At 31.8% G+C, this 19389-nt stretch overlaps 1 long non-coding RNA gene across 1 annotated transcript; it reads left to right on the top strand.

Moving 5' to 3' along the window:
* The first annotated feature begins 1420 nt into the window (after positions 1–1420).
* Positions 1421–18954, top strand: LOC148273956 (uncharacterized). The gene is made up of 2 exons (XR_015824419.1): positions 1421–1574; positions 17536–18954. It is a non-coding gene; the product is annotated as an uncharacterized LOC148273956 (long non-coding RNA).
* Positions 18955–19389: the final 435 nt, after the last annotated feature.

Here is a 19389-nt window from a genome sequence, read left to right as displayed (position 1 = left end):
TCTGTAGCACTAACTATGCACAACACTCTTTCCTCTATCGTTCTTGCTCTAACTATAATGCTTTTTTTTCATCTATTGATATATTTTACATGCCCCTTAATTTATTTTTAAATAAATTAACTCCTTATTTCTGGCTGCGATACGATCCCATTTACTATTTAATGATGCTCACACTTACACACACCTGAACACTTACACACACCTGAACACTTACTCCTACACTAATACACATAAACACACATCTACACTTACTCTGATACAAATACACATAAACACACCCTTTTGTTGTAACACAATTTTTTTATACAGAATAATGCTTTTTTTTTTTTTTGCACCACAACAGGCTAGGAGGCCTAATTACAGTGGTGAATTACATCACAGAGCACCCAGGCTTGAGAAAAATCACATTTTAATTTTTGTGTTCTCACCGGGAATCGAACCCAGAACCTTCCGTGCGTGAGTCAAGCGTCTTGACCACTACACCACGGAGGCCGCCTTCCCTCACTGGGGGTGTCCCGCGCCGAGGGAAATATTTTACAAAATGTGAAACATGTCTAAGATTAGCTATTTAACAAAGTTAACACAATAATAACAATTTGAAAAACGTAATTAATCCAATTAACCTAATTATCATTAACATAATAAACAATAAAAAACTAAAATAATCATAAAAAACATAACCAATTTATATAGACCAATAGAACAAATTTCATAAACAGTACACACATTCTACCTATTTGGCTTGATCCACTCATCGATCCGTGCGCAACCCACCTCCACTATCCATTTCTTAATAGCAATTTTATATTAGTAGTTAATTGTAGTATTAGTAGGTACATTCATAATAATATTACATAAATGGTGTTCTTTAACTTTTTGTACATAATGTTAATTGTACATTGACGAGCTTATTTTGCCAAATGACAATTTCTTCCAGCCAACCAATAAAATAAAAGTGTTTTTTTTTTTTTTTTCAAGTTATAAAATATATTCAATAGAAATAAAAATAAAAAAGCTATAGATATATAAAAATATGAATAACTTTATTTGCATAACAATTACCTTAAATCAAAACTGTTACTCAATGGGAAGAAGGGAAAAAGAGGAAACGAGGAGAGATTAAAAAAGAGATGTATTTTCAGACGTGATTTAAACAAAGATACTGTAGTAACATCTTTGATGATGGGTGGGAGATGATTCCACAGTCGAGCCGTATGGACACTATATGAGTTAGAGAAGGAAAAAGAATTGTGAATAGGTATTAAGAGAATGCTTTGATAGCATCCTCACTGACATCATATAATTACGTCGATTATAAACCATTAAGAATGGGAGAGTTCTTAGATGTCCCTCATTTGATTACGTTGTATTTCTCAAGTTTAAACATTTCTTTTATTCAACTAATCTTTTTTTCAGATTTTTTGCTGACATGCAGTCCTAAAGGAATAAGGATATTGTTGTACAACGGCTACTCCTTCACCAGGCATTGTATTTCCCGCCTAGGATTAGAAAGATGGCGCTGTTCTTCCAAGATGAAAGGATGCAATGCCAACATTACCATAGACGGGAACAAGGTTGTCAGAGTGAACAGTTTACACATGCACATGCCACCGGAGTATTATTTAACGGAAAATAACATATATATAAAAATGTAGATCTGATTTTCAATCAAATACGGCATACTTTAAAAGTTCTGATCACTTTACCAGCACGTTCGAAACTCTGTAACCAACGTAAACCTCAGGGAAATATTTTTTTGTTCAGGGAATATGAAAGGCTAGGCCTTTCCTATATCACTGGCTCGTTTAACTGCTCACATTCACATAACCATACCGCATCCGCACTCTGTGCATATTTGTGCAGTGGTTGAGAATCGCTTTTTCTCACTACTGAGCAATTTAACACCTTTTGCCGACATGCTTGGAAAATGAAGGCGGCGTCCGTGGTGTAATAACCTTTTCGCCACTGTAATTGGGCCTCCTGGCCTGTTCAGATTTAAAATGAATAAACAAATTAATGAATTATTACAAACTGACACGCTTACGTGTTATATAATGTAAACTATTTACTAAAATTTGACTGAAAAATATTTATGTTATGTTAAGTAAAATGACTGCATAGTATACTGATATATTATGTGTGTACGTACATTAAACCAAAATGATTTAATGATGATATGTGACTTTGGAACTGATTTCTCAAATAATATTTAATTAGTATTTACAATAATAATATTTGTACCGGCTGTTTTTTTAAACGTGATACAACTATGAATTAAATCAAAAGAAGCAACGATTTGTTTGGATGGGTTTTTTTTATTGTCACACAAATGAAAATACATTTTTTTTTTTTCAAACTGATGGACAAATGTATTTTGCGACTGGCAGTTACGTAACGAATTCACGATCCACTGTTGGCCACTTCTTACAACAATTTCAACGTTATTTCCGAAATGATGCGTGTTATATTAATTTCCAATGCTTTGAGACTGTTGGTTTCTTTCCATAGATTGTGGACTCAACGTAGCTTCATAGGAAATAATCTAATGGCGTCAAACCACAGGATCGTGGATTCCAACGTTATTTCAGAAATAATGCGTGTTATATTGATTTTCAATACTTTGCGAGTTTTTGGTTTATTTCCATAGGTTGTGGATTCAACGTAGCCTCATAGGAAATAATCTAATGGCGTCAAACCACAGGATCGTGGATTCCAACGTTATTTCCGAAATGATGCGTGCTATATTGATTTCCATTGCTTCAAGAGTTGTTGGTTTGTTTCCATAGATCAAGGACTCAACGTAGCCCCATAGAAAATAATCTAATGGCGTCAAATCGCAGGATCGTGGATTCCATTCCAACGTTATTTCCTAAATGATGCGTGTTATATTGATTTCCAATGCTTTGCGAATTGTTGGTTTCTTTCCATAGATTGTGGACTCAACGTAGCCGCATAGGAAATAATCTAACGGCGTCAAATCACAGGATCGCGGAGGCCAATTAATAGGACCATTTCTAGAAATTACGAAGAGCGCTATACATTTGTCGGACTGATCTGATTTTTAAAGAATTTTTAAAAATAATTTTCAAGTTGTTCGATTGTAAGGCCTCTCATTATTAATTTGAGTGTTGTATCAAAGCAGAAATGTAAAACTAAAAACCGGAAGTTTTTAAGAAAAAGTCAGAAAATAATATTTATTTTAATATTTTTACTTCATCAACTCCAATTTGTTTTATTAAATTCATATAATATTTGCGCCTTGTGTACCTATTTTATTCTACAAATATGTACGTACATCTTATAATACTTTTTTATTTAAATACAAAAATTGATAAAAAATTCCTCACATTTTTATTTAGATATTTTTTTGCGGTAAATCTTATATCATTTTCCTTATGGATTACTCTATTGTTTTCATTAGTGTTGAGGCGTTTATACTTACAATTATTTATTTTATTTTTATTAACATTTTTTAAGTAACACAACCGGAAGCAACCCATGCATAACGTGTAATTTTAAAAAAATAGTTGCATCTATAATGCATATTATGTTTATATACATACATATATTTTATTATTTGTTACATACGCAGTTACGGAGTCTTAACATTCAATAAAATTTCACTTTTATACTATTTTACCACTGAATATTTTAAACAAATAATTATAAAATATATAAATTTAAAATATGCCAGCGTAAGCGGTGCTCGAATAAACTAAATTTAAAACATGTGTAAATGTTTAATTATTAGTATATGAATTAATATACGTACCTAATCAAAATTATATTCATGAATATCAATTATGAATATAATTTATACAATTGTTTTGTAAATATTTTCTGTATATTTCGTTATAACTGTACTTAGTCAAATAGTTCCGAGGCACCCTGTACAAAGCCCTAGATATTATATTATTTATTATAGCTTTTGAAAAGTGTTCTAATCATCAATATTTATACATTACAAATATATTGTATTATAACTAAGCAACCTATAAAACCTGTAAAATAAATAAAAGGTATTTTTAATATCAAAAACATTTTTACTCTGTGGAACCTTGAAACCGGTCGACGATAATTCAAAAGTTGGAGTGGTTTATACAAATTTATTAATAAATAAGTGTAAATAAAAAGTGTCTCGTTCTGAACCAACACCAGGCTGTAATACTATCTCTCGTAAAAGTGAAGAAGATCATAAAAAAATACTCTTTCTTTTATAAAAAAATATTTGTTATATACGCCCAGAGGGCTTTTACATGACAGGTATAAAATTAAAATTCAAGCCTTTTTTGGTATAACAAGTTAATAATATAATATGTAGGTCTAAAAAATATGTATCTAAACATAAAATTTTCGTTTGTTTTGTATCGAATAACATTTTTAAAAGTAGAATTACATTATGCATTATAGATAAATACATAAATAAATATAGCATAAAAGTAGATAGGTACACAATTAAATATTTTTGAAAAATTATAACAGTTTTAGCAACAAAAAAAAAAGTATATAGGGGGTACTATTTGAGCGTACGTAAGTAAAATACAAAAACCTAAAATTATTTTAACAGCTTAGCGAGTTATTTTGATTTTATCGCCGAAATAATTTTTAATCTAAAAACTGGACATGAAAACGAAACATATGAATTTCTCCATACTCGTTTCCGAACCGGTGTTGTCTGATGATCGGAGATTTTACCAAATAATTATGTCTACCGGACGCCACAACAAAGGCCCTTTTCACACATGCCACGCAAATCCCCCGGTAAAATTACCGCGCCGGGTGGATTTGCATGGCTTCTGTAAAAAGGGCCAAAGGTATTTATTTATTTATTATGGATAACTTATATAGCGCCATTTTCGTAATAAAATATCTCAAGGGCGCTACCAAAGGTAGACTACAATATTGTACATATATTTGATACTTATCAGTCTCGTTAAATCGAAGATGCCCAGTGTGCCATTCGCCATTTTATAAAAATGTTATCATCATTATCGACCTCCGTGATGTAATGGATAAGACGCTTGACTCACGCACGGAAGGCTTCGGGTTCGATTCGCGGTGAGAACACAAAAATTAAATGTGATTTTTCTCAAGTCTGGATGTTCTGCCCCGTAATTTCCCGCTGCAATGACTGGTCTTTTTTCGTATAAAAAATATTATATCGTGTTTTTACGTAATGTATTCTCAATCCTTATGAGTCCTGAATAAATTTCTGTTGATACAAACAAAAAATGTTAACTCCCTTAAATATCATTTAGAAGGACGACGAGAATTCACTCCAAAACTGTGGAACTGATCAACAGCGATGCATGATACAAAACAGAACTAAATCATCACTTTGTTGATTTGCAAGCCACTGCATGCGATTACCAAGTGAATTAAATGAATGATTATTACAATGAGTTATTAATAAAATGATAGAATTATAATAAAATCAACTTTGTTTTTAACCACTATTTTTTTTTTCCACCGACCGGTTTCAAAGCAAACAAGCTTCTTCGTCAAGGTTTACGTAACTCATGAATTAATTCCTATTTTATTGTTATCGTGTTTACTAAATACTACACGTGGACCCAATAAATCAAGTCGTTTTTTCCTTACACGGGTGGTAATTTGATATCAATATTTTCGAAGCTAGACAGGAGAGGACTAAAATAAATATTGTTTAAATTGTTATTAAATATTTTTTTCTTATTATGAATCGCTTTTTTAATTTCTAAGATTTCTAAGCTGTCTAATTTTAATATTTTATTTTCAACATGAAGTACTTTTAATCCAGTGTCTTTACCACAAAGTTAGTGCTTCAAATATAAACTCTATATTAAGATAGAATTATGTTCAGTTTTGATAAACTGTGAGGCGGTATTCTGGAGTCGATTCCAGATTCCATTTATTTTTTCAATTCACAATCTGCGATTGCGTGGTCAGTTTTTTGTGCCAAATTAATCCTTATTATTGGCAAATAACAAAAAAATGTATATTTATTTATTTCACAGTTTTAAAATGTACAGAGATTTATTGTTTCAGGTCCCTACTAGCTAGGAAATTTCTGTGTTTAGGCAGGACCTTCTTTTTTTAAATGTGTTTTTTTTAATCAAATGATACTTAAAAAGTTATAATATCGAAAAATATATAATAAATATAAATTAGAAAATATACTAATAATAATTAGAAAATGAAACACGAATGTTAAAAAGAAAACATACCGATAATAATAAAAATTGAAGCATAAATCAGAAAATTTACCATAAAAAAATTTAAAATGATACATAAATATAAATAAGAAGACATACTGATAATAATAAAAATTGAAGCATAAATATAAATTAGATAATATATTATTAATAATTAAATGTAAGTACTTATTATAATAAGAAAATTAAAACAAATACAAGTTACAAAACATGAAAATATTACTCATTGCGCGTGCTTATAAACTAATTTCAAAACAAACAATAAGCTTCAAGATTTCTTTATTTTTTCAACATCCGCACCGAAGTGGAGCATGTGGGCATCACCAGACGCATACAGCGGTAGGATTCTGACTGCTCTCTAGGGGGTAGAGAAAGCGTTGCTAGCATGTAATTAGTAAGTAAATTACGTAAATCACTGCAGGAAGCCCTATCGCCAGTCAGCACTCTCGCCTCCTCCCACGCCAATCCCGCGTTCCTTAGTTTCGCCGAATAAAGCCAAAAGATACATGATTTCATGTAAGTACAGATTTTTCACTAGTTTTCTAATCCGTTATAACGGCGTCCTACCATACTAAAAACCCAAGCTAATCAATTTAACCACTATTTTGCAGAATAAGGATAAAAATACCAATAATATTTTAAGGTACAATATTTCTCAAATCTGACACTTTGATTTTGTTTTAGCACTACCAGTTTTCTTAGACAACGGTTCCGAAAGGATTCTCATTCTCGATGGTTACCAATTTAAGGTTTGGACCGATACACCTTCTACTAAGCTGGTTTCCTGGCGATGCACTTCCTGGCACAGAGGCTGCCCATCAAGAGTTATTACCTCGGCTAACGATATGATAGTCTACGTGAATTTGACGCATCTTCTACACAGAAAAGAGGAAACCACCGAACTTCCTATTGGCTCCAGTTAAAAGCACGAGACCAAAAGATTTATTCATCGTTTTTAACACGACGTCAATAAAATACATAAGACAATTTTAACGTGTCCCAGTTCCACGAACACCAGAACTTCCAGCGCTGCGAAAATCGCGAAAAAAAAATTTTTTTTACCAAGATGTATTTGGAATTGTTAAAGAACTAACTTAATAAGAAAAAATATGTTTTCTGCAAAAAAAATGCGCGTAAGCGACAAGCACACGTCGAGCAAGTGACTATTGTCCTACGGTCATGTCCGTGCGCGTTCATACGAGGACAATGCGGCAAAGCGCTGTGATGTGGGTAATCTTTTCCTGCGGAGAAATCTTGCCCATCTCCGTGACAATGTCTCGGAACAATGTCCTGTCTTTCAAATTGCCGTTCACACGTGGACAACAGGTCGGATGCTGGGACAAGACAATATTGTATTGTCCTCGTGTAAACGCTACTTAAGTCACATAACACAAAAATATTCCCTCAATTTCCATGATCCCGATTACAATAGAAAGTTACCAGAGTTATCTTCGATCGTCTTTAAAGTCAATTTTCTGTACAAAAATGTGTATATTTTTTAACACGTTCAATTATAAGGTACCGACAAAGATACTTTTAATTTTTTATACAAATACTAGCGGACCCGACAGACGTTGTCCTGCCTGAACGTTGGCTTGCCTGCTGTTAGTTTGGATAAATACTTTTTATTGATAAGTAGGTACCTAGGTACTTGTTTATGATTGAATTCCAAACCTAAAAATTGTTGATATTCAAGTATTGAATTTAAGTAGGTACCTAGGTACTTGTTTATGGTTGAATTCCAAAACATAAAATAAACATTTTTTCAAATAAGGCATTCTTTTTGCAAACGTCAAACTCCGGTCTTCTCACCAACAGAGGGTATTATGTAGGGTACTTATGTAGGAATACGATTTTAAAAATGTTTTGAATTTAATATTATTTATGTTTTACCAAAAATCCGGTAAAAAGACATAAATAAGTAGAAATTATAAGGAATTTAAGAAAATAATCTGATTAAGATCCACAAAAAACAAACGCTATCTGTAAACATTTAAAAATAAACTTTTTTATACACAAAAAAACAACATCTTACCATTTTTTTGTAAATGCATTCTCCTCGAATTCAACCCCAGTAGATTGATGAATAAAACATTTATGCTCCTTACTTCTTTTTTACATATCAGATTTAAGATGTTAATATCTACGAACACGCACAGCGCAAAGATCTATATTTCTCTGAAAACCGCACGTAAATCGGTTAAGCCATTTAGGAAGAGTTCAGTGACATCACACGTACAGAGGAATTATATATAAAAAGATACGCATTTTTTTACAGAAATCTTAATTCTATTGTAATCGGGGCACAGGAGTTTCACAATTCATTCTTGGACAATTTAAGCATTTAAAAATTATAAAACATATCGTGAAGACAGAAATAGCTTTACTTACAAAAAATGCTTTATATCTACTAAATAGCGCTTATGTTGTTTAGAAACTCTTTAAAAATACATAATACAGGAAAGGGACCAAACAAAACTTTTAGCGGCTTTTTACCAAACTTTGTTGAATGTTCATTTTTGTTAGTGTGTGTATTGTAATGATAATTGCGTTTGATGTATTTACGAAACACAATTTTAATTTTAAAATAAAAAAAATGAAGCGATCGGCAATTGGAAACTTGTATGTCGAGATTAAAGAAAGCATTAAATGAAACAAAATAAATTATTGTGATTATTTTACGTGGAAATTGTAATGATTGCGTGATTATTTCAATCCTAATTTGATCAAAAAAGTCTGAATTTTTTTTAACGAATAAAATAGTATGTAAGTTGCAAAAAAACATATGTATGTAATTGAGTGTGATTTTGTAATTTTGTAATTTTGACATGACCTGTCATACGGCCCATTTTAAGTTATGTGTATTTCATAGATGTATTTTTTTTTTTTACTGTCATGAATTAAAACTGATCATAATATTTAAGAATATATGTAAATTGTATCGAATATATATAATATAATTAAAATTTAAGCAGAATTCAGATTGTGGCAATACACATTAAATACTCGTATATTTATTCATATTGATATTATTCTATTAACATTTTTTGTAGTATGTATGCCAATCCACCATTTTTTATGGTGTCATTATTCCAAATTTCCATTCTTATTTATTTTAGTAATACAAATAAAATTATTTAAAATGAATAATGTTAAAAAATTATGCATTTAATTGATTGGATTTTTAATAATATTTATTACTGAAGGGTTGAATGTGTAAAACCCTTTTAAACCTGCATTGATATCCGTGGATATAAAACATGTTTAATATTTTATATGTATTAAAGGAATTATTTAAAATATTGTTTTTTTTAAACTTTTATATTCGAAGAATTATTTTTTAATGAACGCTGGGTCACAAACTGTCAATCAATGAAATAAAAGTTCATGAAATGTGTGTGTATGAAATATCGTATAACAGGTGTAAGTATGTTTATTCGATTAAATTTCTTTAATCTTAGTCAAATACATTTAAAACTTGTATTAAATATCATTCAGAAGGATGACAGAAGCCAGCTGTCAGCAACAAATCAATAAGGTATTTTCTGAGTAATGCCGACTACCAACTAAAATAGAAAAATATATAGACATATTTAGGAATACAGGTGATTGAAAATAAACTCGGTAGGTACGTAAGTAAATAAATCTTGTGCATATATTTGAGTGCACACCTGGGCGCATATTTGTAAATACCCAACGTGTTATCCATTCGGGATGTTTCCGAAACCCGAAGTAGCTTCGTAAATAGCAGACGCGTTTTTCACCCGAGATACTACAGGTAAAACGGCGTTACCGAGATACTACAGGTAAAACGAGAATGTTTATGTTGAGTGACGTTAGCAGGCGCTACTCAGGGGTGATTCGTGGCGTTGCGAAATTGAACAGTGTTAAATAACAAAGAGCATCTAAACATCCCGAACGGGAGACGTATTTCCGAGTGATACCGAAGCATTCCGAAAGGACAACGCGTCGGGTATTTACAAATATGCCACCTGGACTAAAATGGTTAAACGTCAACCTAATTGAAAAAGTAATAATTTTTAAAGTATTGATTGGGTATTTTCTTTTTCAGATATTTTTATTCGTCGTTGTTGAATTTCCAGTCAGGTTAAGTGTTGGTATAATGTTTCAATGTTTTTCTTTTCAGTTGCAGGATACGGAGTATCCAAGCGCGGGACCAGGGTGCTAGTCTACCAGGGATATAGGTTCTGTTTCGTAAGGTTTCAGACCAATGGACGTTGCAAGTGGGTTTGCTCACAGAAATCCAACGTCAACCGTTGCAAGGCCACCGCACTCACAGAATCCAATAGAATAGTCTACATAAACAACGACCACTCGCATCCGATTAGGGTATTGAAGAAGAGATCTCTTGTAAACATTCCGATTGTCGATTTTGACTGCTCCGTATTCGACTAACCATTAGAGGAAGTCCAGCAGTGTGATTCTGAACGCTCTCGGAGGCAGCTAAAGCTTTTCTAGCGCTACTTCGTTCGTGCGTAAATTACGTGCTTGCAACGCGTTCTCTACCCCCGCGAGAGCTTTCAGAATACCAGCCCTGAGATATTTTTTTTTACGATATTTATCAGCACATTACTGTTTTGAGTATATCAAAATCGTATCTTTGTTTCTTTTAGTTATCGTTAAGTACTCGTTATAATTGTAATAAACACAGCATACGTAACCAATTGGGGAGTTTATCAAGATGTTTCAACAGAAGGATGTATGAAAGTCTAGGAAAGTCTAATTTACAGGACTCATGAAATGTCAACAAATGGAAAAATTGCGGAAGAAATGTGGATGTTAAGAAAAATGCCACCCGGTAACAGGTCATAGATATGTCCTCTGTATATGCCTGAACTTTCATATTCCCTTCTTTAAAAAGTTTACTATCTCTAATGAAATATTTATTAATTTCTCTACAAACGTTTGGACTTGGAAAAAAAGATAATATTTTATACTGTTCATTATTAAATTAATCAATAGTATGTATATTTAAGAACTTTTGTATGACATTTAACAGTCAATATTGGTGTATTTTTACGATTTATAAATACGCTATCTAATACGTAGATAATGTAATAACTTATATGTAAATAGATGATGATGCATCTTCAGACTGATGCCCATTAGAAGGTGAAAGCGCTAATTGGTCAAAATAAATAAGTGGAAGTGTACCAAGTATTTTTTTAAATTAATAACTTATATGTAAATATAAGTTATTACATCATTAAAATGGAATTCCATCAAGAATTGTCAATAAATAATTTAAATGAAATAATACGTAGATATATTTTTTCTATCAAAATACGAGAGTTCTAACAAAAAATACTATTTTTGTATACACTTGTTAAAACATATAAATAATACGTATTGTTCATTATGTTTAAAAAATATTTTATTTTAAATGATCGCTTTAAGGGATGTCAGTAATTTTTTTATTTTTAATAATACTGTGGTCGACGAAAATTTCAAACGCTGTAAAAGACAAAACAAAAAGAACCTCGTTTTATCTTTATCCGCACCTATATAATTATTTACAAGTACAATGCAATATGTCACCAAATGCATTTCGATCGTGTCTATCAGAATGCATTGAGTCGTTATAACAAGTTACGGGATCACATTTAAAGCTTTTTTATTCTTTCAACTTTTCTCTCACATTTTTTTTATTTTTAAAGCTTTTAAAGAGTAATCTTTATTCTAGGCATACTATAAAATTTGAAATCAACATCTTGTACCTATATTAAAGAATATTTGAAATATTCAAAGACTGGTGACTTAATGTATTTTGTTAGTATAGCCTCAATATATTTAAAAAAAATTTGAACATAGGTGCAAGATGTTTATTTCAAATTTTATGCTATGCTTAGAATAAAGATTATTCTTTAAACGCGATTATCCTGCAACTTGTTTTAACGACTTAGTGCATTTTGTCATTAAAGCCTCAATGTGTTATATAAGGGCCATGGGATTAGTTAAAGAACTATGAAAGAAACTATTTTTTAAATATTTCATATTAACTTTCTTTATCACGGCATTTGAAATTTAAAATATGAAAAAAATTATATTTATAGGTCATTAAATGATTACATATATTTTTACATCTTACCAATTGATAACTTATATTAAATGTTTATTCTAAGCGTTGAAGATTTATAAAGTTTATTTTCTTGAAATCTGAAATTTTAGTTTACATAACATAAAAAACAAACAAAAAAACTAACACGAAAAAGTTGTTCAATGTTACTTTTAGTATTAGTTATATAAAAAATGTTTATTATTTGTTTCTATATTTTAATAAGGCTAATAAAGTTTATAAAAAGTTATTTTGTTTTTCATTGGAAACAAATTTAAAATCAACCTTAAAAAGCACACGACCACTACATAATTCAAACGAGACATAAAACGACTAGACCTTATAATATGTGTATATAACCCGGGTTTTTTAAAGCTATAAATAAGTTATTGATTGATTTGGTGTTTATTTTGTAGAACTCCATATTTAAACTTATAATTAGAAATCAAACACTGATTTGAGTCTACTGAACACTTTATTTTATTTTTACAAATATAAACATATAAAAATAAAAACTTCGTGACAATTGTTTCGCCTTATTAGGGCATTTTCAAACGAATGTGAAGATCTTAATCTTGTGTTCAGTAGACTCAAATCAGTGTTTGATTTCTAATTATAAGTATAAATAAGTTATTTAAAAAAATAAACAATTACTATAATAATTGGAGTTTCTACATACTAATCAACTTTGTTTTTTCTTATTTTAAAGTTTTATAATTGTTTGTAGATTATTAAGTAGGTTTTTTATGTTTAATTTTTATTGAATTTTTCTGCAGTTGTGTATTGAATGGATTTATTTATTTATATATACACCCAATGGGAATTTTTAGGACATGTTTATGCATAGAACATTGTTATAAAAGAAAGTAGAAAAACACAATGGTAGACTCGGTGGGAGTGGAAGCGGGATAGAGATGTTTATAATTGAATTTGATTCAGTGATCGTATGAAAGAAGACAGCTTGCCCACCACATACCGCACACCGCATCTGAGGACATAAGTCTCCTTGGCGGTGCCCACATACACGGAAAATTTGCTCATTGTTAAACGAGAAAAGCTGCCCGAAGGAGCTCTCTGAAATCCGGTAGCCTTAGCATCTTTGTGCTGAAAGAAAGTAATGCAGAAGTACATAATATGTACTTCATTGGATTGAGAAGAGAGGGAAGTGAATTCTTCACTGACTGGGATTAAATTGATTGAACTTGACACGTATGAAAGAAGACAAGTTGTTATCAAAGAAATCAAGACTGGTATGTTTGTTGGCAGACCTAAGAATTCTGGGCATAGGGGAATGAAAGACATAGTTAGTTCCATGGTTATCGGTAAGTGACTATATCAAATATTTAATCAAATTTAGTAAAATGTTTGACCACAGTGTAAATGCTTTAAATATTAATAATAAGATGGTATACGTTTTACATTCGAAACATAGCATTGTGCGTAGTTAAATTAATATTCTTATTGAATATTAAGGATATAAAAAAATATTTTAATAAAAAAACTAGTTATAGAGCACATAAAACAAGATAATGCCGGCTTGAAAAAAGTTTGATAGCAGGTATGGAAAAATTCTTTAATCTAGCTCGGTCATATTCTAAGAAAAAAATAGAAGTCTCGAAAAACTGGTGGAATAGGGGATAGTTGAGGGTAAGCGAACAAGAGATCGGCCTCCTACAAAATGGACCGACCAATCAGGGCAATCAACGAGGTTATCATATAGGTACGTAGTGCCTGACATTTCTAAAAACCACGACGCTCAGCATTGCGAAGAAATGCGGTAGTGTGTAGTAGCTGGTCGGTATTCACGAATGTATTATATTCTTGAATATCGAGGTGCCAACTTTTGTTGAAAGTCCGTTTTTACCGCATTCCTTCCGTGCGTCTTAAACGTGGATCCCGCCTATATACATCTAATTCTCTTTAGTTTGCCTCGCAAGCAATGTATCCAGTGACTTTTTTTATTTCATTTTTCGCAACTTTTTCTTATAGATTGTTTGACAGTAAATATACACAGGATGAAAAAACAGTATACAAAACAAAAATCTCACATAGTTTGTACATTGATTTATTTAGTTAGCAATTTAGCTGAAGTAATCAAGAACATCCCTTTCGATGACCCACTTTTTGCATGTTTTTCAAAGGTGTAATTGATTAAACTTATCTTGTCTGTCATATTATTAGTTAATACATGGTCCAATATAGTATGGAAGCAAAGAAGTGTTTCTTCCATTGCTTCTTTTTCGTCTTTACAGCTAGGTATCTGGTCGCCTCGATTTCGTCTCTCAAACAGAGTATCTAGTTCGCCTCTGAAGCAAGGTATCTACAATAGTTGCCTTTGGTTCGCTTTTCTAGCAATATGTTCAGTTGTTTCACGATAAAGGTATCATCATTATGACAAATGACGAACGTGGAATTTCAGTGAATGTGGGTATTCCTGCTGAGTAGAATAACTCCTGAAATAGTGGTATGCAAGCGTGCTTTACAACCTAATGAAGAATGCGAGGCACAGCACCAGTAAATTTTCTTCGCAGATGCTCTATCTTTTGTATACTTGTAGTTTCCCACCTTTATATTCCAATTATTATTTCGTGATTTCACAAAAACAGCTGAAAAAACCAAACGAATCATAATTAATTACTTATAATACACCTGCCTACCATACCTGTCACACTTTAAGTTCCTGTAAAGCAACCGTTCGTAAGAACTATGCCCAGAGCCGCGATAACAATGATAAATTAAGGACGTTCACCATGAAGGTATAGTTGTGCCCGAGCCCGAGCGATTACGAAGATACATACATTACCGACTCTACCTTCAAGTTTTCGGTAGGTACATCGGAATGTCCCGATGCCTCTAGTACTTCACGGTAAACATATCTACACATCAAAAGTGACAAAAAAATATTCTACTAAGAAACTTTTCCTTAATTATGATTTACTTTAATTTTAAATCGTTTTGAGGTGGGCACCTTTTTTCTTAAAAGCCTATTTAAAATACGAAAGAGAAAGAAGTAAATTTTGAAGGCAAATTAAATTATGACATAACAGTTTGTATGTGTAACGTGACGTACGCTTCCCCTTGTTTCATATCGATGTTTTGGGTAGGTACCCAAAACTTGAAGGTATGGGATCGGTAGTGTATCTTCGTAATCGCTCTAGAAAATTTCTCTTGAACTATCCCGCCATGGTGAAGGTATGACGTCCCGGGCCCTGGGCCTCGTTTACAATGGGAAGTTAACAGAGTTATCTTCGACTGTCTATAAAGAAAATACGATAATTATGTACGAAAATGAGTATATTTGCATGAATATTTAAAGTATTTTCGTCTGTAACCTATAATTGAACATGTTTAAAAGAAAAAAATGTAAGCATATTCTGCTTTTCATACAGAAAACTTCATTTTATTTTGTAGATAAAATTGAAGATAAATGATAACTTCCCATTGTAATCGGGGCCCTGAACTCTTCAATGCACCGGAACATCTTTTTACACGGTTTCGAAATAACACGATACAAAACATCAATTTAACAATTCGCAATAGTAATAATATGTACTATTGGATTTTAGAATGCCTAGATTGCGCTTTTACTTGGCGTATAATATAATATGGTAGTTGTAGTAAATAATTTTAGTAACGATTTTTAAATTATTTTGAAGTCAATAAAAAAATTAAGGGACGGTAAAAAGTGAACAATTTCATTTTATTTAAATCCAGAATTGATTTTTACGCGGTACTGTATGGAACATATCCACCGTGTAAAAAGAGGATCCGGTGTATTCTTTAATGTTATTTGTGTATCTGTACGCAGACAAAAGAGAGAAGAAAGGAACGAGTAAGGCCGAGGAGAATAAGTAGTAGAAGAAGTTTGTTTTTCCAAAATTATGTGTTTTTCTTAGAGTTAAGAGTTTTGTGAACGAATATCATTGTATTGTAAGGTATTCTTTGTTTATAATGTGCTAGTACTTTAAATAAATTTAACATTGACTTTACCCTTGTGCATCAGTTTTTTTTCTCAGGATTATTCTTCGAGCTTAGTTTTGTAATATTGTAAATTCGTTTAAAATATGTCGTAGTTTGATAGGGTAATGTGCTGCTGGGGTGGTCGGTGTGTGGTTCAGTGATTGTGTTGTAGGTGATTTTGCATAGACCCTTATCAACGAATCTTCTGGTTCTTCCCAAAATTCTTTGCAATCTTTTCCGTCACCACCTTAGTGTTGTGATGAAATGTATCTTTCAAGTGTATATAGTTTAGAAATATTGATAATAAATATATAGTTTAACCCTTTTAGTGCCATTATTTAGTAATGTGCTGCTGGGGTGGTCGGTGTGTGGTTCAGTGATTGTGTTGTAGGTGATTTTGCATAGACCCTTATCAACGAATCTTCTGGTTCTTCCCAAAATTCTTTGCAATCTTTTCCGTCACCACCTTAGTGTTGTGATGAAATGTATCTTTCAAGTGTATATAGTTTAGAAATATTGATAGTAAATATATAGTTTAACCCTTTTAGTGCCATTATTTAGTAATGTGCTGCTGGGGTGGTCGGTGTGTGGTTCAGTGATTGTGTTGTAGGTGATTTTGCATAGACCCTTATCAACGAATCTTCTGGTTCTTCCCAAAATTCTTTGCAATCTTTTCCGTCACCACCTTAGTGTTGTGATGAAATGTATCTTTCAAGTGTATATAGTTTAGAAATATTGATAATAAATATATAGTTTAACCCTTTTAGTGCCATTATTTAGTAATGTGCTGCTGCAAAATAACTGTTATCCTCACTATAACTTAAAAATTGCATTACGCGAGGTAAGCGCACCACAATGTCACTTCCACTATCACTTTCTTCACAACTATTTTCGTATTCCGACATTTTGTGTTAAATTGTAATTTTCTGGATCTTTTTATATTTTATTTAGTAATAATACAATAATTTGAACCTTATGTAATAACGTAGAAAGTAAAAAAAAAAAAACAATGCGTGCAAGCGACCTTCCGCACCGCGCGCTAAACAGCAACTATTTTCGCGAGCGCTATCGCGCTCGTGGCACTTTAAGCTTGTATACCCACGAGCGCGATGGTGCTCGTCGGCACTATAACGGTTAACGATAATTAGATTTAAGTTAATATTAAGACATTCGTATGTGATAGTGTTTATTTTATTTTAAGAGGAAATAAAATGTCAAAAAATAAAGAACGAGAAAGACAGGGCAGGACGAAATCTTAATTTTTCTCGGGTTAAATTTCTAACAATGTTTTTTTTATTTTTTTAGGTCGTATCCAATTTGTGCTTTCACACAAGAGGCATTTAATGATTATGGTAGGAGACTTTAAATATACACGAGACGCAGTTAATGGAAACAAAATGTACTACAGATGTTCCAAGCAAAAACGATGCAGAGCCAAAGTTCACTTAGTTAAACATGAAAAAGGAGATTATTTTGTAAAATTTTCTAAACCAATGCATACTTGCAAAGAAGGAAAGTTCTTGTTTTACGGGAAAGAATTACACAATATTAACATAAAACGAAAGTATTAATAAAAAAAAATGAATATGTTGTGAAAAATTCGGAATTCATGCATATTTTTTTTGTACACACATATCGTCGTGATTGAAGAACAACGACGGATGTGCGAAAAATGCGACATGGACGTTCTTTTATATTTAATCTGGAAAGGGTTTTATAAAGGCTTTATTTTATAACCATCCCAAGTATCAAAGGATGTACTTGTGTTCTTATCGAGTTATGACAAAGTGTCAAAAAAAATTAAACCGCTTTTATGTAATGTTGAAGAAAATCACATGCGTCGTTGTTCTACGATCATGACGATATATTTATTTATTTTTGCACCATCAACAGGCCAGGAAGCCCAAATATTGTTATTTACAGCACAGATCACCCAGGTCTGAGAAGAATTAAATTTAGTTATTGTGTCTCACCAGGCACCGAACCTATAGCCTGCCGTGCGTCAGACAAGCGCTGAGCGTGAATTTTTGTGTTAGAAATTAGAAATATAAAGATGTTTGATTTAAACTTGTGCACAAAATCAACACCGGATTAACCTCGTGTCGTCTTAAAAAAGGTAAATATATCAATACAGAGAGAGATTTTTACTAGAAAGTAGTATCGATGGTCTAGAAAACAAACTTCCTAAGTACAAAAAAATGAGTTTAGACATTTTAACTTTAAATGAGCATTATTTGCACTCACTACAACACTATTTTTTAAGAACAGAAAATCTTAACGGACCGGTACCGGTCCACGGACTGGCGGTTTAGAACCGCTGATCTAGACCTTCGATATCCGCACCCTTAGGACGAAAACGACTCAACTCAAAAAAACAACTTTTTGAGAAATTGCAAAAAAAAAATGTAAATTGTGACATCTTCGTATTCTTTCGTCGATTTTTTCGTATTTTTAAAGGTAAGCACCAAATTTTGAGTTGAAAATTATACCGAAGGCTTTCATAAATGAATCTATGAAAAAAAAGCGTAAAAAAATAAATCATTATAAGTTTAAACAAGTCATATATTTAATGAGTCATTATTACATTTAAAAAAAAACAAACAAAAATTGATAAATAAGATAATGACATCATTTTTATTAGGTCAGATCAGGTCACCCAAACACATGTTTTTATTTATTCATAAACGTAAATAAGTCACTAAGATTTTCGATAATTTAGATAATAAAATGACATTAACTCAAATAAGTCACTAAGATTATCGGTAAGTCGGAACGAAACAATCACAAAGCAAATTGGCTGTTTAAATTTTTTTTTTAATAAAGTAAATTTGCCATTTGTATCGGAATAAAATCGACTCAACCGGCTTTCGGTCACTGTATGTTTGTCTACGTTGCGTCCTTCACACAGCAATGTAAACACAACACTAATTACCTCGCTTCCATAGTACCACACGGAATCTAAATTCTCTGAGTAATAAAGAGAGCGATGTAACGGTTTTGTCCTATTCCCACCCGAATGTTCATTGAAGTCGTTTTATGATCTTAACTCATTTTAAGCTTTTTTTGAGTTAAGTCGTTTTCGTCCTATATGTAGGTCTATGTAATTACGTGGGTTTTTAAAATAACCTTTTAACCGTGTATGGATGAGCCATGCTTATG

Source organism: Micrasema longulum, unplaced genomic scaffold (genome assembly GCF_059751315.1).
Source record: "Micrasema longulum isolate JH-2025_06_02 unplaced genomic scaffold, ASM5975131v1 h1tg001796l, whole genome shotgun sequence".
In the NCBI taxonomy this organism is placed as follows: domain Eukaryota; kingdom Metazoa; phylum Arthropoda; class Insecta; order Trichoptera; family Brachycentridae; genus Micrasema; species Micrasema longulum.
The sequence above is the reverse complement of the archived record's forward strand: the minus strand, read 5'-3'. Positions and strand labels throughout refer to the sequence as shown.